The sequence below is a fragment of the Pristiophorus japonicus genome, chromosome 14 (assembly GCF_044704955.1).
Source record: "Pristiophorus japonicus isolate sPriJap1 chromosome 14, sPriJap1.hap1, whole genome shotgun sequence".
Lineage (NCBI taxonomy): Eukaryota > Metazoa > Chordata > Chondrichthyes > Pristiophoridae > Pristiophorus > Pristiophorus japonicus.
In genome coordinates this window covers 105,552,455-105,575,613 of record NC_091990.1, presented here as the reverse complement: position 1 = coordinate 105,575,613, position 23,159 = coordinate 105,552,455, and the positions used below count along the sequence as shown (strand labels likewise).

Here is a 23,159-nt window from a genome sequence, read left to right as displayed (position 1 = left end):
GGCTCACATTTAAGTGAGCCGCCTCACCCTCCAGTTTGCAGCTCAAATGAGTTTGCCTACCCATTTTACACAGTTGACTTCAATATTGGTTTTTTTTGCAAATCAGAACTGGGCCAAGTCTCTGCCCATTTCATAAACAGAAATATTGCACTAACAGAAACATCATTTTTTGCAACTTTTTTTTGCGAGCGGTGAACATTTGCTAATTAAAATGTTTTTCTCTTAAAAAAACACACACGCCGCTAGACCATTTAACAAATGCCACATATTAAAAATGTTGATTTACACACAATTGCGAACACATAGGTAATAAACTGCAAACGGATTTCAATGCATTTGCAAAAGAAGTGCTACTTCGGCGTTGGATTTATTTTTTCAGCAGCTGGGGCGTTACCCGCTGCTGTCTTGACTTACCAGAGAAACTGTAATAAGAAAGAGGGAAACGCCGCAGTCAGTCGCAGATAGAGACATAAAACATAGCCGTGCTGGGCAAAGTCTGCTGCTGCTTCGATTCTGGGGGGCTGGGGGTCTAATTCTCACTTAATTGCAGAGTGCTGCTATGCTTGAAGCATGAACAGCAACAATCAATGGCGCTCTCTCGGTGTCTCTCCCTCTGTGTCTCACTGGCTCTAGCTCCCACTTTGAAAAGTTGCTGCAGCCTCAGCCAGCCCACACACTCAGGTTCGGCTGCACCGCGCGTCCGGCCCCGCCCACCGCGCCACAACCCAACCTGCTCGCTCTCCGCGCCCCATTGGCCAGCCGCCCCTCCAATGGCACCGCCCCTACGCCCGTCGCTCCGCTTCCCCATTGGTCAGTCGCTCCCACTCCCTCTTCGGCATCGCCCTCGCGCCCGTCTCTCCGCCTTTCCATTGGTCGGCTGCCCCGTCCATCATCTGTCAAACCATAATAATTAAACGGTTATGGGCGGGTCCACCGATGGACGGGAATTGAAAGCTTTTCCCCCACCACACACAAAAGAAGGAGAGATAGAGGAGCTGACTTTATTGTTTTAGTTCAAGAAAAGCGTGTTTATTGGTCCGTTTGTTGGCGTTCAAAGGCGGGGACAAATCAGGCGGATGTGAAGGATAGCTCTCGGGCCGAGCATGCGCAGCCGCGGGGCTGGAGGTGGGACCTGAGGGCTAGCGCTCGCACTGCCGCTGGGAGTTGTAGTCATTTCGGCGCCTCGCCGGATGCAGCGAGTGGCGCAGGGAACTACAGCTCCCGGCGGGCGGCGCGGTGCCACTCAGAGCCCGGAGCGGCGGCCGGTTGCTAGGGAGCGGCGGCGGCCCAGGGGAGGAGAGGGTGAGTGAGGACAGTACTGAGGGAGCGCCGCAATGTCGGAGTGGCAGTACTAGAGTGAGCGCTGCACAGTCGGAGGGACAGTACTGTGGGAGTGCTGCACAGTCGGAGGGACAGTACTGTGGGAGTGCTGCACTGTCGGAGGGACATTACTGAGGGAGTGCGACACTATCGGAGGTGCTGTCTTTCGGATGAGATGTTAAACCGAGGCCCCGTCTGCGCTCGTAAAATATCCATGGTACTATTTCGAAGAGAAGCAGTGGAGTTTTCTCCGTTGTCCTGGGGCCAATATTTATTACTTAATCAACATCACTAAAACAGATTATCTGGTCATTTTCACATTGCTGTTTGTGGGAGCTTGCTGTGCGTGAATTGGCTGCTGCGTTTCCTACATTACAACACTGACTACACTTCAAAGGGCTGTAAATGTACTTTGGATCGTCCTGAGACTGTGAAAGGCGCTATGTAAATGCAAGCCATTTCCTTTTATTGATAGATTCGTGGCAACTTCTCCAATCTGAGCGCTGCTGGGCTTGCGGGACAGGGGGGTGGGAAATATTAGCCAGTCCCTGGCTTTTATTGCAAAGAGAAGCAGGGGAGTTTTCCCTGGTGTCCTGGCCAATATTTATTCCTCAAACAATATCACTAAAACAGATTATCTGGTCATTTATGTCCACCTGAGAGTGCAGATGGGCCTTTATTGCAAAGGGGATGGAGTATAAAAGCAGGGAAGTCTTGCTACAGCTATACAGGGTATTGATGATGCCACACCTGGAATATTGCGTACAGTTTTGGTTTCCATATTTACGAAAGGATATACTTGCTTTGGAGGCAGTTCAGAGAAGGTTCACTAGGTTGATTCTGGAGATGAGGTGGGTTGACTTATGAGGAAAGGTTGAGGAGGTTGGACCTCTACTCATTGGAATTTAAAAGAATGAGAGGTGATCTTATCGAAATGTATAAGATTATGAGGGGGCTTGACAAGGTGGATGCAGTGAGGATGTTTCCACTGACTGGGGAGACTAGAACCAATTGTAGAATAAGGGACCTCCCATTTAAAACTGAGATGAGGAGGAATTTCTTCTCTCAGAAGGTTATGAATCTGTGGAATTCGCTGCCTCAGAGCTGTGGAAGCCAGGACATTGAATAAATTTAAGACAGAGATAGACAGTTTCTTAACCGACAAGGGAATAAGGGGTTATGGGGAGCGGGCAGTGAAGTGGACCCGAGTCCATGATCGGATCAGCCATAATCGTATTAAATGGCAGAGCAGACTCGAGAGGCCGTAAGGCCTACTCCTGCTCCTATTTCTTATGTTCTTATCAAGTGAGCCTGATAGAAAATGTGTGTGCTTGGGGTCTAGAAGAGGGGGATGGTGCTGAAGTGTGATACTGCTATAGTTAAATAGCCTGCTGATAGTCACTATCTACATAGGAACAAGATTCAGCCTCTTGAGTCTTGTCCACTATTCAATGAGACCATGGCTGATCTGTATCTTAACTCCATCTACCCACCTTAATTTCACATACCTTGATATCCTTAGCTAACAAAAATATTCTCGACATGCGGAATGGCAATATGCTGAAGGCCTCCCACTGCCCCTGGAGCCGTACCTAAGCAGGTCGGGAGTGCATCAGGAGGGGAGAAAACTGTAGAAGGAGAAGCCATGTTTGCGCGTTATGGCCGTGCGGCAGTGATGAAGCATAATGTGGCTAACGTATTGGACAACATTGCTACACAAAAGCAACTTGTTGTTGTACACTGGCATTCCTTCACCTCTTGTACCAGCCCCGCTCTGCGGTCACCACCATTGCTAAATCGGTAACTCTTGGTCTTTCAGGCTCCAACAACCCTCTGCAGAAAGACATTTCTCCTAACCTTAGTGATCATTTTAAATCGACCGTCTCGCACCACTGACTCCGCAACTAGAGGAAACAGACATTCCCCATTTCCTCATCAAAACCCTTCAGAATTTGAAAACCTTCTCAGCTAAGCAAACGACAACAATTTGCAATTATAGAACACCATTCATGCACTAAAACATCCCAAGGCACTTCACAGGAGTGCAATCAGACAAACGTTGACACTGAGCCAAAGACGGAGACATTAGGACAGGTGGCCAAAGGCATGGTCAAAAAGGTAGGTTCTATATATTTGCCCAGTATCTAGATGTCGTGAGTCTAGGAGTCAAACAGAGATCCTTTGCTACTGTGTTTGGCTTACTAGATATATCACGTGGTTTCCTCAACTTTGAATGATGCATTTTTGGCTCTGTTGTAATGTTACTGGTTTTGTTGTTTCTGGCCACACATGGCACACAGGGTTAAAGTGAGGCTTATTTACAGAAAGGGCCCAGTCCGGTTGATATGTAGACATCAGGACAAAGGAGCGGTGAAGGATTGAGCAGGAAAGCTTTAATAGGGGATGGGGAGAACCTCTCTCAGGCAGTGTTCCCTCTCAGCTACCCAGCAATCTGCAAGGTCCCACGCAGGGCACTTGCTGGCTTTTCCATTGTAAATACCGCGCTTGCACAGACATTTAAAGGGACCACGCATTTAAAGAAACAGGCCGCGCATAACAAAGCGCAGCTTAGAAGGAACATTGCATGCAGCTCATTCCTAATGTTTTGGGGCAGGTTAATTTTCTGCCAGTAGGCAGCCTAGCTATCCAATTTAAATATCTTTTTTGTATCTTTTAAGTCATTTGCTTGATTGTCGACTTGACAGCTCCATTCAAGCAGGGAGATCAGTTAGATTTGTTTGAGTGGCAGTTGTATGTGTCTGAATAAACACTTTCTATTCCCTTGTGACCTGGGAGTCAAGTGAAGTGATGAGTCCTGAGGGTGGATGCAGTGAATCATTGTTGTCCATTTGACTGGTAGCTCTGCGACCAGGTTTGGTTTATACATGGCAACCTTTATCCAGCTCCCCAGTCACTTGTGACGCCATTGGCGATGAGGGCTGGTCAGAGATTCCAAGGCTCGGCAACATTGAACTCTCTAAATAAGACTTATTCGGACAAAAGTGAAATACTGCGGATGCTGGAATCTGAAATAAAAACAGAAAGTGCTGGAAACACTCAGCAGGTCAGGCAGCATCTGTGAAGAGAGAGAAACAGAGTTAATGCTTTGGGTCGATGACCCCTTCGTCAGAAGTGGGAAAAGTTAGAGATGCAACAGGTTTTTAAGCAAGTGCGGGCAGGGAAAGGGGTGAGGGGAGGAAAGAACAAAAGGGAAGGTCTGTGATGGAATGGAAGGTAGAAGAGATTAAATGACAAAAGGGATGATGGTGCGAATCAAAAGGAAATGGCAACTGAATCAGTTAAGAAACAAAAGATGAGTCTAGATACGGTGTGAATGGACATGGCAGAATCATCAACAGTTGCCATGGGAAAGGGAAAAAAACTGAAAAAAAGAAACCGTGGGGTCAGAGGTTATGGTCTGAAATTCGATGCCGAATCCAGAAGTCTGTAAAGTGCCTAAACAAAAAATAAGGTGCTGTTCCTCGAGCTTGCATTGAGCTTCATTGGCCCAGTGTAGGAGGCCGAGGACCGCGAGGTCAGAATGGGAGTGGAGCGGGAAATTAAAGTGACAGGCAACCGGAAGTTAGGGGTCACACTTAGAAACATAGAAAATAGATGCAGGAGTAGGCCATTCGGCCCTTCGAACCTGCACCACCATTCAGTAAGATCATGGCTGATCATTCACCTCAGTACCCCTTTCCTGCTTTCTCTCCATACCACTTGACCCCTTTAGCCGTAAGGGCCAAATCTAACTCTTTCTTGAATATATCCAATGAACTGGCATCAACAACTCTGTGCGGTAGGGAATTCCACAGGTTAACAACTCTGAGTGTAGAAGTTTCTTCACTCGTGGACTCAGCTCCACTTACCCGCCCGCTCCCCATAACCCTTAATTCCCTTATTGGTTAAAAATCTATCTATCCGTGATTTTAATGCATTCAATGAGCTAGCCTAAATAGCTTACCCCTTATCCTTAGACTATGTACCCTGGTTCTGGACTTCCCCAACATCAGGAACATTCTTCCTGCATCTAATCTGTCCAGGTCCGTCAGAATTTTATATGTTTCTATGAGATCCCCTCTCATCCTTCTAAACTCCAGTGAATACAGGCCCAGTCGATCCAGTCTCTCCTCATATGTCAGTCCAGCCATCCTGGGAATCAGTCTGGTGAACCTTTGTTGCACTCCCTCAATAGCAAGAACGTCCTTCCTCAGATTAGGAGACCAAAACTGAATACAATATTCCAGGTGAGGCCTCACCAAGGCCCTGTACAACTGCAGTAAGACCTCCCTGCTCTTATACTCAAATCCTCTAGCTATGAAGGCCAACATACCATTTGCCTTCTTCACCGCCTGCTGTACCTGCATGCCAACATTTCAATGACTGAAATACCATGACACCCAGGTCTCATTGCACCTCCCCTTTTCCTAATCTGCCGCCATTCAGATAATATTCTGCCTTCGTGTTTTTGCCCCCAAAGTGGATAACCTCACATTTATCCACATTATATAGCAAGTGCCATGCGTTTGCCCACTCACCTAACCTGTCCAAGTCACCCTGCAGCCTCTTAGCGTCCTCCTCACAGCTCACACCACCACCCAGCTTAGTGTCATCTGCAAACTTGGAGATATTACACTCAATTCCTTCATCTAAATCATGAATGTATATTGTAAAGAACTGGGGTCCCAGCACTGAGCCCTGCGGTACCCTACTAGTCACTGCCTGCAATTCTGAAAAGGATCCGTTTATCCCGACTCTCTGCTTCCTGTCTGCCAACCAGTTCTCTATCCATGCCAGTACATTACCCCCAATACCGTATGCTTTAATTTTGCACACCAATCTCTTGTGTGGGACCTTGTCAAAAGCCTTTTGAAAGTCCAAATACACCACATCCACTGATTCTCCCTTGTCCACTCTACCAGTTACATCCTCAAAAAATTCTAAAAGATTTGTCAAGCATGATTTCTGTTGTGTATCTGTAAAGCATGCACTCCCATGTTCCGCCACCAGGGAGCTCATCCCCTGAAGTCCCAAGGGATCCCAGCATCCCTTGGGAGCACTGTATATAAACCGGCCCCTAAGGCCTGTTCCTCACTATTCAAGACTGAGGTCACTATTACTTTAACCTCCCTGTATGCAGCCTCACCTGTGTTAGGAACACAATAACTGGCGATGAGAATATGAATCCAATGCAAACATGCAGCAAACTGTGGGCATCCTGGAGAAATTCTCGGAGGGTGAGGACTGGGAAGCCGATGTCGAATGGCTAGACCCATACTTTGTAGCCAACGAGCTGGACGGAGAAGGAAGCGCTGCAAAAAGGAGAGCGGTCTTCCTCACAGTCTGCAGGGCACTGACCTACAGCCTCATGAAGAATCTTCTGGCTCCAGTGAAACCCACAGATAAGTCGTATGAGGAGCTGGTTCGGGAGCATCTTAACCCGAGGGAGAGTGTGCTAATGGCGTGGTATCGGTTTGACACGTGCCAGCGATGTGAAGGTCAGGAAGTGGTGAGCTACGTCGCCGAGCTAAGGCGACTTAAAGGACAATGTGAGTTTGATGATTACCTGGAGCAAATGCTCAGAGACTTTTTTGGACTGGGCATTGGCCATGAGACCATCATACGAAAACTTTTGACTGTAGAGACACCGACCCTCAGCAAGGCCATTGCGATAGCACAGGTGTTTATGTCCACCAGTGATAACACCAAACAAATCTCTCAGCACACAAGTGCTAGCAATGTTCATAAATTAACTGGAACTGTGTTTGCAAGCAGAAATGTACAGGGCAGAACCCACAAGTCTGCAACTGCCAGCAGGCCTCAGGTGATCCAGATAACTCAGAGTCCCCAACAAAGGATGAATGCAAGGCAATTCACACCTTGTTGGCGTTGTGGAGGCTTCCATTCAGCCTATTCATGCCGCTTCAAAGGGTATGTTTGCAAGAGCTGTGGAACAATGGGGCACCTCCAACGAGCTGCAAGCTCTGCAAAACCTGCTAACCACCACGTGGCAGAGGAAGATCGGTCCATGGTGGATCAAAGCAATTTCGAGCCTCAGAGAGAGGAGGCAGATGCTGAAGTACATGGGGTGCACACATTTGACGAAATGTCCACCTATAATGCTAAACGTAAAATTGAATGGCTTACCCGCAGCCATGGAACTGGACACTGGCGCTAGCCAATCCATCATGAGTAAAAAGATGTTTGAGAGACTGTGGTGCAACAAGGCATTCAGACCAGCCCTGAGCCCCATCCACACGAAACTGAGAATGTACACCAAAGAGCTTATCACTGTCCTGGGCAGCGCCATGGTCAAGGTCACATACGAGGGCACGGTGCACGAACTGCCACTCTGGATTGTCCCGGGCGATGGCCCCACACTGCTTGGAAGGAGCTGGCTGAGCAAAATCCGCTGGAACTGGGATGATATCTGAGCGCTATCACATGTCGATGAGGCCTCATGTACCCAGGTTCTTAACAAATTTCCTTCCCTTTTTGAGCCAGGCATTGGAAACATTTCCGGGGCGAAGGTGTGGATCCACTTGGTCCCAGAGGCACGACTCATTCACCACAAGGCGCGAGCGGTACCTCACATGATGAGGGAGAGAGTGGAAATCGAGCTGGACAGGCTGCAACTCGAGGGCATCATCTCCCCAGTGGAATTCAGCGAGTGGGCCAGCCCGATTGTTCCAGTACTCAAAAGTGATGGCACGGTCAGGATTTGCGGCGATTATAAAGTAACTATTAATCGTTTCTCGCTACAGGACCAATACCCACTACCTAAGGAAGACGACCTATTTGCGACGCTGGCAGGAGGCAAGACGTTCACCAAGCTCGACCTGACTTCGGCCGACATGACGCAGGAGCTGGAGGAGTCTTCGAAGGGCCTCACCTGCATCAACACGCACAAGGGACTGTTCACCTACAACAGATGCCCGTTTGGAATTCGGTCGGCTGCAGCGATCTTCCAGAGAAACATAAAGAACCTACTCAAGTTGGTACCACACACAGTGATCTTTCAGGACGACATTTTTGGTCACTGGTCGGGACACCGCCGAGCACCTACAAAACGTGGAGGAGGTCCTCCAGTGACTGGATCGCGTAGGGCTGCGGCTGAAGAGGTTGAAATGCGTCTTCATGGCAACAGAAGTGGAGTTTTTGGGGAGAAAGATCGCAACAGGCGGCATTCGGCCCACAGACGCCAAGACAGAGGCTATCAGGAACGGGCCCAGGCCACAGAACGTCATGGAGCTGCGGTTGTTCCTGGGACTCCTCAACTATTTTGGTAACTTCCTACCGGGGTTAAGCACCCTTTTAGAGCCCCTACATGTGTTATTGCGCAAAGGTGAGAACTGGGTATGGTGAAAAAAACAAGTAATTGCTTTTGAGAAAGCCAGAAACATTTTATGCTCCAACAAGCTGCTTGTATTGTATAACCCGTGTAAAAGATACATCGTGGTACGGAGTCGAGTGTGTATTACAACAAGCTAACGTTGCGGGGAAGTTGCAACCTGTCGCCTATGCTTCCAGGAGCTTGTCTAAGGCCGAGACGTCCTACAGCATGACTGAGAAAGAGACATTAGCGAGTGTGTTCGGGGTAAAGAAAATGCATCAGTACCTGTTTGGCCTCAAATTTGAGCTGGAAACCGCTCACAAACCTCTCACATCCCTGTTCGCTGAAATCAAGGGGATAAATACTAATGCCTCAGCCTGCATACAAAGGTGGACACTCGCCTAATCAGCATATAACTATACCATCCGCCACAGGCCAGGCACCAAGAACTGTGCGGATGTTCTCAGTCGGCTACCATTGCCCACCACGGGGGTGGAAATGGCGCAGCCTGCAAACTTGTTGATGGTGGCGCAGCCCGCAGATTTGTTGATGGTCATGGAAGCATTTGAAAATGATAAATCACCTGTCACGGCCCGCCAGATTAGGACTTGGACTAGCCAAGATCCTCTGCTGTCCCTAGTAAAAAAACTGTGTACTGCATGGGAGCTGGGCCAGCATCCCCGTTGAAATGCAAGTGCCAATCAAGCCGTTCCAGCGGCGAAAGGGCGAGCTGTCCATTTAGGCAGACTGCCTGTTGTGGGGTAACCACTACCAAAAAAAGGGCAGGGAGACATTTATCTCGGATCTCCACAGCACACACCCGAGTATAGTAATGATGAAAGAGATAGCCAGATCCCACGTGCGGTGGCCCGGTATCGACTCTGACTTAGAGTCCTGTGCACGGCAATGCAGCATATGTGCTCAGTTGAGCAACGCGCCCAAAGAGGCACCACTAAGTTTGTGGTCCTGGCCCTCCAGACCATGGTCGAGGATCCATGTCGACTATGATGGCCCGTTTTCCGGTAAAATGTTCCTGGTGGTGGTGGATGCTTTTTCAAAATGGATTGAATGTGAAATAATGTCGGGAAGCACCGCCACCGCCACCATTGAAAGCCTGAGGGCCATGTTTGCCACCCACGGCCTGTCTGATATACTGATCAGTGACAACGGGCCATGTTTCACCAGTGCTGAATTTAAAGAATTCATGACCCGCAATGGGATCAAACATGTCACCTCGGCCCCGTTTAAACCAGCCTCCAATGGGCGTGCAGAGCAGGCAGTACAAACCATCAAACAGAGCCTTAAATGAGTCACAGAAGGCTCACTCCAAACCCGCCTTTCCTGAGTACTGCTCAGCTACCGCAAGAGACCCCACTCGTTCATAGGGGTGTCCCCGGCTGAGCTACTCATGAAAAGGACACTTAAAACCAGTCTCTCGCTGGTTCACCCCAACCTGCATGATCAGGCAGCGAGCAGGCGGCAACAACAAAATGTAAACGATGGTCGCGCCACTGTGTCACGGGAAATTGATCTGAATGACCCTGTGTATGTGCTAAACTATGGACATGGTCCCAAGTGGATCACGGGCATGGTGATAGCTAAAGAAGGGAATAGGGTGTTTGTAGTCAAACTAGACAATGGACAAATTTGCAGAAAGCACCTGGACCAAACGAGGCTGCGGTTCACAGACTGCCCTGAACAACTCACAGCAGACACCACCTTTTTCGAGCCCACAACACACACCACAAAGGATCAACGACACCACGTCAGACCAGGAAATCGAACCCATCACGCCCAACAGCCCAGCAAGGCCAGGCTCACCTAGCAGCCCTGCAGGGCCAACAACACGCCAGCCCAGCGAGGGCACAGCCAACACACCAGAACAGACATTTGTACCGAGGCGGCCCACCAGGGAAAGAAAGACTCCCAACCGCCTCACCTTGTAAATAGTTTTCACTTTGACTTTTGGAGGGGGGGAAGTGATGTTCTGTATCTGTATAGCATGCACTCCCATGTACCGCAACCAGAGAGCTCATCCCCTGAAGTCCCAAGGGATCCCAGCATCCCTTGGGAGCACTGTATATAAGCCGGCCCCTAAGGCCTGTTCCTCACTCTGGAGTGTCTTAATAAAGACTGAGGTCACTGTTACTTTAACCTCCCTGTGTGCAGCCTCATCTGTGTTAGGAACACAATAATTTCCCTTTCATAAATCCATGCTGACTTGGACTAATCCTGTCGCCGCTTTCCAAATGCGCTGCTATTTCATCTTTAATAATTGATTCTAACATTTTCCCCGCTCTTGATGTCAGGCTAACCGGTCTCTAATTACCCATTTTCTCTCTCCCTCCTTTCTTAAAAAGTGGTGTTACATTAGCTACCCTCCAGTCCATAGCAACTGATCCAGAATTGATTGACTGTTGGAAAATCATCACCAATGCATCCACTATTTCTAGGACCACTTCCTTAAGTACTCTGGGATGCAGACTATCAGGCCCCGGGGATTTATCAGCCTTCAATCCCATCAATTTCCCTAACACAATTTCCCGCCTAATAAAGATTTCCTTCAGTTCCTCCTTCTCACTCGACCCTCTGTCCCCTAATATTTCCGGAAGGTTATTTGCGTCTTCCTTCCTGAAAACAGAACCAAAGTATTTGTTCAACTGGTCTGCCATTTCTTTGTTCCCCATTATAAGTTCACCTGAATCTGACTGCAAGGGACCTATATTTGTCTTCACTAATCTTTTTCTCTTCACATATCTACAGAAGCTTTTGCAGTCAGTTTTTATGTTCCCAGCAAGCTTCCTCTCATACTCTATTTTCCCCCTCCTAATTAAACCCTTTGTCCTCCTCTGCTGAATTATAAAATTCTCCCAGTCCTCAGGTTTGCTGCTTTTTCTGGCCGATTTATATGCCTCTTCATTGGATTTAATACTATCCTTAATTTCCCTTGTTAGCCACAGTTGAGCCACCTTCCCCATTTTATTTTTACTCCAGACAGGGATGTACAATTGTTGAAGTTTATCCATGTGATCTTTAAATGTTTACCATTGCCTATCCACCGTCAACCCTTTAAGTATCATTCGCCAGTCTATTCTAGCCAATTCACATCTCATACCGTCGAAGTTACCTTTACTTAAGTTCAGGACCCTAGTCTCTGAATTAACTGTCCATCTTAATAAAGAATTCTACCATATTATGGGCACTCTTCCCCGAGGACTGAATGGAGGTGTTCTGCAAAGTGGTCACCCAATCTGTGTTTGGTCTCCCCAATGTAGAGGAGACCTCATTGTGAGCAACGAATACAGTATACTAAATTGAAAGAAGTACAAGTAAATTGCTGTTTCACCTGGAAGGAGTGTTTGGGGCTCTGGACAGTGGGAAGGGAGGAGATAAATGGGCAGATGTTGCATCTTTGTAGGAGTTGTATCTTAGTAGGAGTTGTTTCAAGGTTCAGTTCATATTGTGTTCGAGCGGGAGAAGTGATTTTCTTTTTTTTTGTATCTGAAATGGGTATATAATTACTGTAGGCCTATTGCTTATTCACATTGGTTAATTTTTGATAATTTTGCCTTATTAGGTTATAACCTCCAGTCTGAGAGAGCCTTTCCAAAGTTGAAGAAACCATGTGCTATATCTAGTAAGCCAATCACAGTGGCAAAATATCTTTGTTTGACTCCGAGACTCACGACATCTAGATACTGGGCAAATATTTAGAACCTACCTCTTTGACCAAGCCTTTGGCCACCTGTCCTAATGTCTCCGTCTTTGGCTCAGTGTCAATGTTTGTCTGATTGCACTCCTGTGAAGCGCTTTGGGATGTCTTACTTGCTCTATAATTGCAAGTTATTGTCATTTGCTGGAGCTGAGGAGATTGAAGGTTTTCGAATTCTGAAGGGTTTTGACGAGGAAGTGGGGAATGTCTGCTTTCTCTGGTTGGGGCGTCAGTGGTGCGAGACGGTTGATTTAAAATGATCACGAAGGGAGTGAGATTAGGAGAAATGTCTTTCCGCAGAGGGTTGTTGGAGCCTGGAAGACCAAGAGTTACCGGTTTAGCAATGGTGGTGACTGCAGAGCGGGGCTGGTACAAGAGGTGAAGGAATGCCATTGCCAGTGTACAACATTAACCATGCTGCCTTTGTATAGCGCAGTGTTGTCCAGTACGTTAGCCATGTGTTGCTAACGGCATTGCAGATTAATAAATGAGTGGCTCCGTTGCTGGGCGTGTGATCTCAATAGCCCTGTTTGGGTGCGTGTGCATGTGTGCTTTAACCTTTTTGTGTGTTTGTTGGTAAAACGGTAAGATGAAAAGCAGAGTGCGCGAGTGTTTTATGATCATTGAGTGCATTACTTCCTTGGTTAGTGAATGGTAGCTGTTAAGTAAATGTGCACATGTGAAGTATATTTATCTGTATTGTGTGAGTACATGAGGCGTTTTCCACTTAGATTAGTGCACGTGGCTAAAATGGTGTAGCCACACTTGTGGCTAGTCAGCTATTACTATTGGACAACACTAGTGTAGCACCTTTAATGTACAACATATTCCAAGGCATTTTACAGAGGAGTAACAGAATACTGAGTCAGGGGATGATAATGCCGGAGAGAAAGGTGGGTTATGATGAGGTTATTTTTAAAAAGAGGGAAGGGTAGAGAGGTCTCAGAGTAATTCACTTTATATACAGGCCGAATGAAATGTGCTCTTGCTTACAAGAATAGTGCGGGTGGAGAGTGTGTGCTGTGGGGTTTGGGGGCGGGTATGTGTGTGTCTATATATGATGTGTGCGCGCGCGGGGTGTGATGTGCGCTTGTCTGTGCGCGCACGTGACTGTGCGCTTGTGTCTGTGTGCAATGTACAGAGGATATATTCATTTATCTTGTGCAGTTGGTGATTTTTGTTCGGTTGGCTATTGGCCCTGCTGCTCAGTGATATGTGTCTCTTTATGTGGGACATTCTGAGGTTGTGATTAGGCAGAATACTAGTGTATTTCAAGTTGTAAAGAATGCAAAGCCGTGCTCCTGTTCCTTGGCTAGAACAGGAGTTATAATGCAGTCGAGGTGGATTAAATTATTTTCTGATTTCACTTATTGATGTGCAGACTGTTTATAGAAAGAATCGTCTGCCACAGAATTGCAAATGAGATCCGGAATGACATCAGTTTCCTATTTTTAAAAAAGCTTGTGAATAAGTGGTATTGGTTTTGTTATGTTGGTTAGTGATGATACCAACAGTACAGTGGAGGCTTGTTCTACAGTTCTGGGGTGGAAAGCCTCCCTTATTAACACAAGCACTCCAGGTCAACAGAAAAAAAGTACTTGTATTTAAAACAATAAGTAGAAAAGTTGAGGAAGCCTGTAAAGCTAGTCTCGCTCACTTTCACAATAAAGGTTGTGAACCAGACCGAGGAATGTTGAAACCCTCTAAAGTGAGATAGGTTAAGAGAAGAGTTGTGAAGTTTTCTAAGCCCTCCTTCCAGGTGAAACAGTGATTTACTTATACTGTATTCGCTGCTGCTGATGAGGTCTCCTCTACAATCTTTTGTAGAGGGATCAAGGGTTATGGCGAGAAAGCAGGAAGGGGGTACTGAAGTTTCATGTTCAGCCATGAACTCATTGAATGGCGGTGCAGGCTGGAAGGGCTGAATGGCCTGCTCCTGCACCTATTTTCTATAAGACGGTCCCTCGTTTCGAGGATGACTTGGATCCACACCAAAAGTGGGATGAATTCATGGGTGTTTCAATGAGGGACTTGATATTCCAGATCCTGAACTACATCCTGAAGGGTGGAAGATGCCCGTGCGTGGATTTTTTTAACGTGTGGTGGCTGTTGCACACCAGCCACCACACGGACTTGACAGAGCTAGGTCTTGGTCCAGTGGCAAGGATTAACCAAGACGACTGGAGACCAGCTCTGCTGCACGGACCTAGTGCACTCACATATCGCAGTGTGGGCTGGCCCGTGCTGTCCCTGGGCCCTCGCCTCTCCTGGGCCCTGATCAAGCCATTTGACAATCTATCGCCGCTCCTTCGTCCCGACCTTGCCGCTCCTCTGCTGCTTGCCGCCTCTCGTGCTATACCTGCCCACGCTCCATTAGTGACCTGGATTATGGTGATGTCCAATCCAGTCGCCCTCCTCCCAAGTCGTCACCCCCCTGAACAAGTTTGCGCTGTAACTTGCCTCCACGCTGCTCCCGGGCTGCCGCACCTCTGCTCCTTTTATAGCCCTGACCTACAGCTGGTGGTTTCTCGCAGGTCGGTGCCTCCACGCTGCTCCCTCTACAATGCAGATTGGGTAACCGCTTTGCGGAACGCCTCCATTCGGTCCGTAAGTGTGACCCCGAGCTTCTAGTCGTCTGTTATTTTAATTCTCCGCTCCACTACTCCCACTCTGACCTCTCCGTCCTCCGCTTCTTGCACTGTTCCAGTGAAGCTCAACACAAGCTCAAGGAACAGCACCTCATCTTTTGTTTAGGCACTTTACAGCTTTCCAGATTCCACATCGAGTTAAACAATTTCAGACCATAACCTCTGCCACCATTTCTTTGGATGGATGCTGTTCATGATCTTGCCAATCCCATATACACACCTTCCAGCAAGCTTAGCGGTCCCCGGCCTACGAGCACCATCGGAGCAGGCCGGCAACGGAAGGAGCAGCGTGGCGGCATACCACTCCAGGGAGCAGCACGTGCTGGAACAGGAGAGCGATGGCAGTGAGAGAGGGACGTCACCAAGATCCAGGTCGGTGATTGGAGCGTGGACAGGTACAGCAGGAGTGGCGAGGTCAGTACGAAGGAGCGACAAGAGAAGGATGAGAGGGGATCTCATAGAAACATATAAAATTCTGATGGGACTGGACAGGTTAGATGCAGGAAGAATGTTCCCGATGTTGGAGAAGTCCAGAACCAGGGGACATAGTCTAAGGATAAGGGGTAAGTCATTTAGGACCGAGATGAGGAGAAACTTCTTCACGGAGAGTTGCTAACCTGTGGAATTCCCTACCGCAGAGAGTTTTGATGCCAGTTCGTTGGATATATTCAAGAGGGAGTTAGATGTGGCCCTTATGGCTAAAGGGATCAAGAGGTATGGAGAGAAAGCAGGAAAGGGGTACTGAGGTGAATGATCAGCCATGATCTTATTGAATGGTGGTGCAGGCTCGAAGGGGTGAATGGCCTACTCCTGCACCTATTTCTATGTTTCTATGTAGAGGGATGTGATTGGGGCCCAGGAGAGGTCCGAGTTCAGGGCCCAGAAGAGGCGAGGGCCCAGGGGCAGCACGAGCCAGCCCTCACCGCGGTATGTGTGCTCACTAGGTCCGTGCAGCAGAGCTGGTCTCCAGTCTTCTTGGTTAATCCCTGCCACTGGACCAAGACCTAGCTCTGTCAAGCCCGTGTGGTGGCTGGTGTGCAACGGCCACCACACGTTAAAAAATCCACGCATCTTCCACCCTTCAACATGTAGTTCGGGATCCGAAATATTAGGTTTTTCATTGAAACACCTGTGAACTTTTTGGCGTGGATTCACGTCATCCTCGGCTCGAGGGACTGCCTATGATGATGATCATCATCTAGACTCCTTTTGTTCCTTAACTTGTCACATTACCATGTCCTTTAGCCTTGTACAATCATGCCTTTTGTCATTTAATCTCTCCTGCCTTCCACCTATCACACACCTTCCCTTTTTGTTCTTTCCTCTCCCACCCCTCTTCCCTTCGCTGCCTCTGCACGTGCTTAAAACCTGTTACATCTCTAACCTTTTCCAGTTCTGACGAAAGGTCATCGACCTGAAATGTTAACTCTCTTTCCCTCTCCACAGATGTTGTCTGACCTGCTGAGTATTTCCAGCATTTTCTGTTTATAGTTAAAATTTCAAGCATCTGCAATATTTTGCTTAAGTTTTGTGATGTTTTATTATTAAAATCATAGAACAGTTACAGCACAGAAGGAGGCCATTCGGCCCATCAAGCCCGTGCCGGCTCTCTGCAAGAGCACTTCAGCTAGTCCCACTCCCCAGACAACACTCCAGTTGAGGCCGAACCAGTGTTTTATAAAGGTCCAGTGTTTTATAAAGGTAATTAGTGTGTAAATGCGGGCTGCACAGCAGTAAGTACATAAGAAATAGGAGCAGGAGTCAGCCATTTGGCCCCTCGAGCCTGCTCCGCCATTCAATAAGATTATGGCTGATCCGATCATGGACTCTGCTGCACTTCCCTGCCCACTCCCCATAACCTTTATTCCCTTATTGCTCAAAACTCTGACTATCTCCACCTTGAATATATTCAATGACCCAGCCTCCACAGCTCCCTGGGTCAGAGAATTCCACAGATTTACAACCCTCTGAAAGAAGAAATTCCTCCTCATCTCAGTTTTAAATGGGTGGCCCCTTATTCTGAGACTATGTCCCCAAGTTTTAGTTTCCCCTGTGAGTGGAAATATCCTCTCTGCATCCACCATGTTGAGCCCCCTCATTATCTTGTATGTTTCAATAAGATCACCTCTCATTCTTCTGAACTCCAATGAGTATAGGCCCAACCTACTCAACCTATTTTTATAAGTCAACCCCCTCATCTCCAGAATCAACCTAGTGAACCTTCTCTGAACAGCCTCCAATGGAAGTATATCCTTCCTTAAATACGGAGACCAAAACTGTACGCAGTACTCTAGGTGTGGCCTCACCAATACCCTGTACAGTTGCAGCAGAACTTCTCTGTTTTTATACTCTATCCCCCTTGCAATAAAGGCCAATATTCCATTTGCCTTCCTGATTACTTGTTGTATCTGCATACTAACTTTTTTTGTGTTTCATGCACAAGGACCCCCAGGTCCCTCTGTACTGCAGCACTTTGCAATTTTTCTCCATTTAAATCATAATTTGCTTTTCTAATTTTTCTACCAAAGTGGATAACCTCACATTTTCACACATTATACTCCATCTGCCAAATTTTTGCCCACTAACTTAGCCTGTCTATATCCCTTTGCAGAATTTGCTTTCCCACCCATCTTTGTATCATCAGCAAACTTGGCTACATTATACTTGGTCCCTTCATCCAAGTCGTTAATATAGATTGTAAATAGTTGGGGTCCCAGCACCGATCCCTGCGGCACCCCACTAGCTACTGATTGCCAACCCGAGAATGAACCATTTATCCCGACTCTCTGTTTTTTGTCAGCTAGCCAATCCTCTATCCATGCTAATATATTAACCCCAACCCCGTGAACTTTTATCTTGTGCAGTAACCTTTTATGTGGCACCTTGTCAAATGCCTTCTGGAAGTCCAAATACACCACATCCACTGGTTCCCCTTATCCACCCTGCTCGTTACATCCTCAAAGAATTCCAGCAAATTTGTCAAGCGTGATTTCCCTTTCATGAAACCATGTTGACTCTGCTTGATAGAGTTATGCATTTCCAAATGTCCTGCTACTGCTTCCTTAATAATCGACTCCAGCATTTTCCCAACGACAGATGTTAGGCCAACTGGTGTATAGTTTCCTTCTTTCTGTCTGCCTTTTTTAAATAGGGGAGTTACATTTGCGGTTTTCCAATCTGCTGGGTACTCTGCAGAATCCAGGGAACATTGGTAGATTACAACCAATGCATCTGCGATCTCTGCAGCCACTTTTAAGGCCCTAGGATGTAAGCCATCGGGTTGCCTTTAATCCCATTATTTTACCGAGTACTACTACTTTAATGATAGTGATTGTATTAAGTTCCTCCCTCCCTATAGCCCCTTGATTATCCAGTATTAGGATGTTTTTAGTGTCTTCTACCATGAAGACCGATACAAAATATTTGTTCAGCGTTTCTGCCATTTCCCTGTTCCCCATTATTAATTCCCCAGTCTCATCCTCTAGGGAACTAACATTTACTTTAGCCACTCTCTTCCTTTTTATGTACCTATAAAAACTCTTACTACAGGTATCTGTTTTTATATTTCATGCTGGTTACTTTCATAATCTATCTTCCTTCTATTATTTTTTTTTTACTTGTTCTTTGCTGGCTTTTAAAAGGTTCCTAATTCTCTGGCCTCCCACTAGTCTTGGCCACTTTGTATGCCCTTGGACTGGAACTTCAAATTTACATCAATCTGATGTAGCATTACATGTTGGGGTTTACAATATGTAAGAAGGACATGTATGTGGGAATATAAAAGAGTCCAGGGACAGGGTGGTGACATCAATGCGAGTAGACAGCTCAGGGAGAGCTAGTATCAGCACGGGTATCATAGACTGAGGGACGACCTCCTCCCAGGGAGAGCTCGCATCGGCACAGGTATCATAGGCTGAGGGAGCTCCTCCTCTCGGTGAGAGCTAGCATCAGCACAGGTGTCATAGGCTGAGGGACCTCCTCCTCTCGGGGAGAGCTAGCATCGGCACAGGTATCATAGGCTGAGGGACCTCCTCCTGTATTGTAATTTCAATAATTCTTGTGAAAAAAGGACAATGTTGTTCTGGTTTCCGTTGGAGAGCCTCTGTACTTGCTTAAAACCTGTTACATTCTCCAGTCATCTGAGGTCGGTGGGAACAATCTTTGAACCACAAAATGTGAGGGAGTTGCATTATCAACAGTGGATAGTGTCATTAATCAAGAGTGCTTCATTAATCTTGATATTTCAACTGTGTTAATTTAGATCTGTCACATAATAGTTTGCATTGTGACATTTTACATTTTCTCACCTTGCTTTCCCTCCCCCCCCCGGCCACCCTCCCCCCCCCCCCCCCCGGCCACCCTCCCCCCCCCCCCCCCCCCCCGGCCACCCTCCCCTTTCTGTGTGAGCTATACACATTCACGGTTTTGACAGGCAACTTTCTTAAGGCTCTGTGAACGCGAGACCAGCTGGGCCGATATGCCCGACAATGCTTTGGTTTTAACACCCACTCTGCACATTTTAGTAACGCTGGGACCAAGATCGCAAATTCACCTTTGAGATGCAAAGCTGCATCTCGTATTTCCACAGCACCATGGTGAAAGTGCTTTTCGTTCCATTTTTAAAAAATTGAGTATCTTGCGGAAATTGTGAGAAAACCTTAATTCTTTGCTTCTAATCGAATTAATTGCGGTAATTTTGAAATACATTGTTTTAAAAAAAATGTTCACTAGTCTCCACAACAACATGGGCTGGATTTTCGGCTTTGCGGATTTCGGGGCGGTAATAGCAGCAGGGCGGTAAAGTTTGCGCCCGGGAACAGTTTGCGCCTGTCGGCAAAATTCATCAGCTGGGCCCTGAGTGTGGGACGGAGCGCTAAGGGAGGCGTTGTACACCTCTCTTGGGGCGCTAGGCCGGCTGAGCATGGGAAAATCCCAAGCTAAAGAGCTGGCCTAGGAGCGCTCGGAGAGGTCTAAGGAGAAAAAGAAACCGGGGAAAAAAACCCCACAAACATTCCCAATAAATAGCTCACACCACTACACCATAAATTGCAAAAAAAATAAAAAACAATTACACTGACCCGAGGTCCACATTACTTGCCTCACTGCAGCCACTACAGCTCGGACTGCCCGCTTTCACAGGCGGTCCCAGCAGGGCGCTCTACGGAGCGTGACTGATCGGGCAGCAGCCAAAAATCAAGCCGCTGTTGGCTTTTCCCCAATTGAGAACTTTTATTCCTGGTCCATCTTTGTCCTTTTCCATAACTACCTTAAATCTAACTGAATTATGATCACTAGCACCAAAATGCTGTCTCACTGATGCCCCTTCCACCTGCCCAGTTTCAATCCTTAAAACTAAGTCCAGAACTGCCCCCTTCCTTGTTGGGCTTGCTACATATTGGCTAAAAAAGTTCTCCTGAATGCATTTTAGGAATTCTGCCCCCTCTACACCTTTCACACTATTTCTATCCCAGTTAATATCCAAACATTGCTGTGCGAGTCGCTCCTCTGTTAGCTTCGGGGGATGGCCTCTCGCCCTTAGCCTCCCCATTTGTTTTGGAACTTGCTGTATTTGCCCATCAATTGCCTATTAACTTACCACAGAAAGTTAAGTCTTGTCATGACAAGTGTAAGTACCAGTTTAACGGTGTGTTAATAACTGCCAGTCAACCTCTCTGGCACCAAAGATTCACTGTTGTAATTGCGTGTGGTCTCATTCCTTCAGGTTTTAAATTTTTCAGGGAAATTCTAAAAATGTAAAATTAAAAAAATATATATTTTTCTTTTCTCTCTTCTCTTTTATTCCTCTTCTCCCTCTTAATCCATTCCTCCTTTCCCTCTCGTTATTTCTCTTTCTGTACCTGTTTGACCTTGAATTTGCCTCCTTTAACTTGCCCTCCCTCTCAGTCGTTCCACTATTTATTTCCCAATCCTTGAACCTGATTGGTTAAGGAGATACCCTGTTGCTTCCTCTGTTCACTCGGGTCCCAGGTGGCCCATTTCCCTCATTGCAACATTATCAGTTCACACTTCCAGCAACGTTGTGGACAGAATTGTTTGAGCTGAAGGGTGTAGGGGCAAGTCTAACTAGTGGCAGATGCTGTTAGATGCCCTGCGACAGAAAATTCTGACCCATTATAAACATGGAATCCTTGTTTCTTTGTAATTAGTGTTTCTCCACTCTTGGCCTTTGCTTGTTGTCACATGTCATTTTCCTCTGCCTCCCCATTTCTTTTGGGAGGGGGGAAACTGGTGTCCAGATAACAGATTATCTGTTCATTATCGCATGCTGTTTGTGGGTGCTTGCTGTGCACAATTTGGCTACTGCGTTTCCCACATAACAACAGTGACTACACTTCAAAAGTACTTCATTGGATGTAAAGCGCTTTGGGACATCCTGAGGATGTTAAATGCGCTATATAAATGCAAGTCTTCTTTCTTTGTAAAGGGGCCCTCCTACCATCCAGTACCAGGGTCTTCATCTTGGATATTATCCTGTGTTATTTTGGATTCTAACACTCGCTGCTGTTTTATATTTATCTCCATTTTAAAACAAAATCCTATCTGGTAATAGATTATCCAAGTAGTGTGCTGCTGCACAACAAGGCATTTTACTGAAGTAGGTTCTTACTAGTTGAAATGAAAGGTTATTTTGATAAAGAAAAAAGGAAGATTTGCATTTCTATAGTGCATTTCACGACCACCGGACGTCTCAAAGTGCTTTACAGCCAATGAAGTACTTTTGGAGTGTAGTTACTGTTGTAATGTGGGAAACGCAATAGCCAATTTGTGCACAGCAAGCTCCCACAAACAAATAATCGTTTTTGTGAAGTTGATTGAGGGATAAATATAGGCTCAGGACACCAGCAATAACTGCCCTGCTCTTCTTCAAAATAGTTCCGTGGGATCTTTTACGTGGTGCTATTTTTTTATGATAGGCATAAAAAAGCATCACATTTTCTTTTGAATTGGTTGTGATGCAAAGTTTCTGTTTTCTATTTACAGGCTCTGTCCTGTGAAGTTTGCCATACATTTATCACTGAAGAGACAAATTTGGAGACTTTGAGACCTATGGTTACCATTTACTGTCCTCCTCTCGTGCTACCAAAAGTAAGTGTGTTTGTTCATTGTTTTTGTCTTAAAGCATTCTAGGCACATTGGGCCCAATTTTGGCCAATTTTTTTGGAGTAAGTTGGTTTTTCTGGCGTAAGTTTAAAAAAACGCCATTTTCCCCAATGAACTTGCTCCAGAGTAACTCAGTTAGGTACGATTGTTTTTAGTTGAGTTTTTTTTTCAAAAGGGGGCGTTCTCAGCCACTTCGGCAAGTTTGGCCAGCTAAAACTTACTCCAAATCGACTTAGGTCAGCGTATGTGGCCAGCTCTGAAAAACATTGCGGGCAGTTAAGAAGTCGGCGCAGGTTAAAGCACTAAACAAAGCACAAAAATAAGCATTCAATAACAAATAAAAAATACAAGCAAGCTGAGAGGACCTGCACCAAAACTTACAAAGCACTAAACAAACCACAAAAACTAATAAGCAATCAATCAATAACAAATAAAAAATAGAAGTCCTACCTTTATGCCAGAAACAAGTTTTTTTTTAAAGTCCCCCCCCTCCCACCATCAAAACACTCCTCCTCTCCCCCGCCCAATCAAAACTCTCCTCACTCAACAAAGCACAATCATCAATAAATAAAAAATAAAACTTAAGTCCTACCTCGGCCCGGGAAGTCAGCCGGCCGGCCGGTGCGGGAAGCCACTCGGCCGGGGATAGGGTGCAGCGAACATCCGGGCGTCCCTTCGGCCGGGGATAGGGGCTGAGAGCATTGGGTCCTGCTCACAACCCGCAGGACATGCTGGGAGGTTGAGGAGCATGCGCGCAGACTTCACTACGTTTGCGCGCAGCTGCCGCCAGTGTTTTCTGCGCTGGGCTGTTGCTCCGCCCCCCCCACTTCACTATCTAAGCCACACTGGGACACCGGAGACTCGGCAGAGCGGGCAGGATGGGGCCACTTTTTTTCGGTGCCATTTCCAGCGCGCAAAGTCGGCGCATTTAGGGTAAGTGCGCCGAAAAAAGGGATTGGGGAAAATTGGGCCCAATGAAAGGACATGGACAACTCGCAGTTATATAATTCCTTATCACATTGTT

At 46.8% G+C, this 23,159-nt stretch overlaps 2 protein-coding genes across 5 annotated transcripts in view; one reads left to right on the top strand and one right to left on the bottom strand.

Moving 5' to 3' along the window:
* LOC139280019 (GTPase HRas) overlaps positions 1-682 on the bottom strand; it is a 65,151-nt gene extending 64,469 nt beyond the window's left edge. For both annotated transcript variants that reach the window (XM_070899443.1, XM_070899444.1), the window contains exon 1: positions 415-682. The gene's annotated coding sequence lies outside the window, so the exon portion shown is untranslated. The remainder of the gene's footprint in view (positions 1-414) is intronic.
* Positions 683-1,246: 564 nt separating this feature from the next.
* The window catches only part of lrrc56 (leucine rich repeat containing 56), a 259,560-nt gene continuing 237,647 nt past the window's right edge, over positions 1,247-23,159 (top strand). For 2 of the 3 annotated variants that reach the window (XM_070898582.1, XM_070898580.1), the window contains exons 1-2: positions 1,247-1,302; positions 22,016-22,120. The gene's annotated coding sequence lies outside the window, so the exon portion shown is untranslated. The other variant, XM_070898581.1, reaches the window with a different exon arrangement.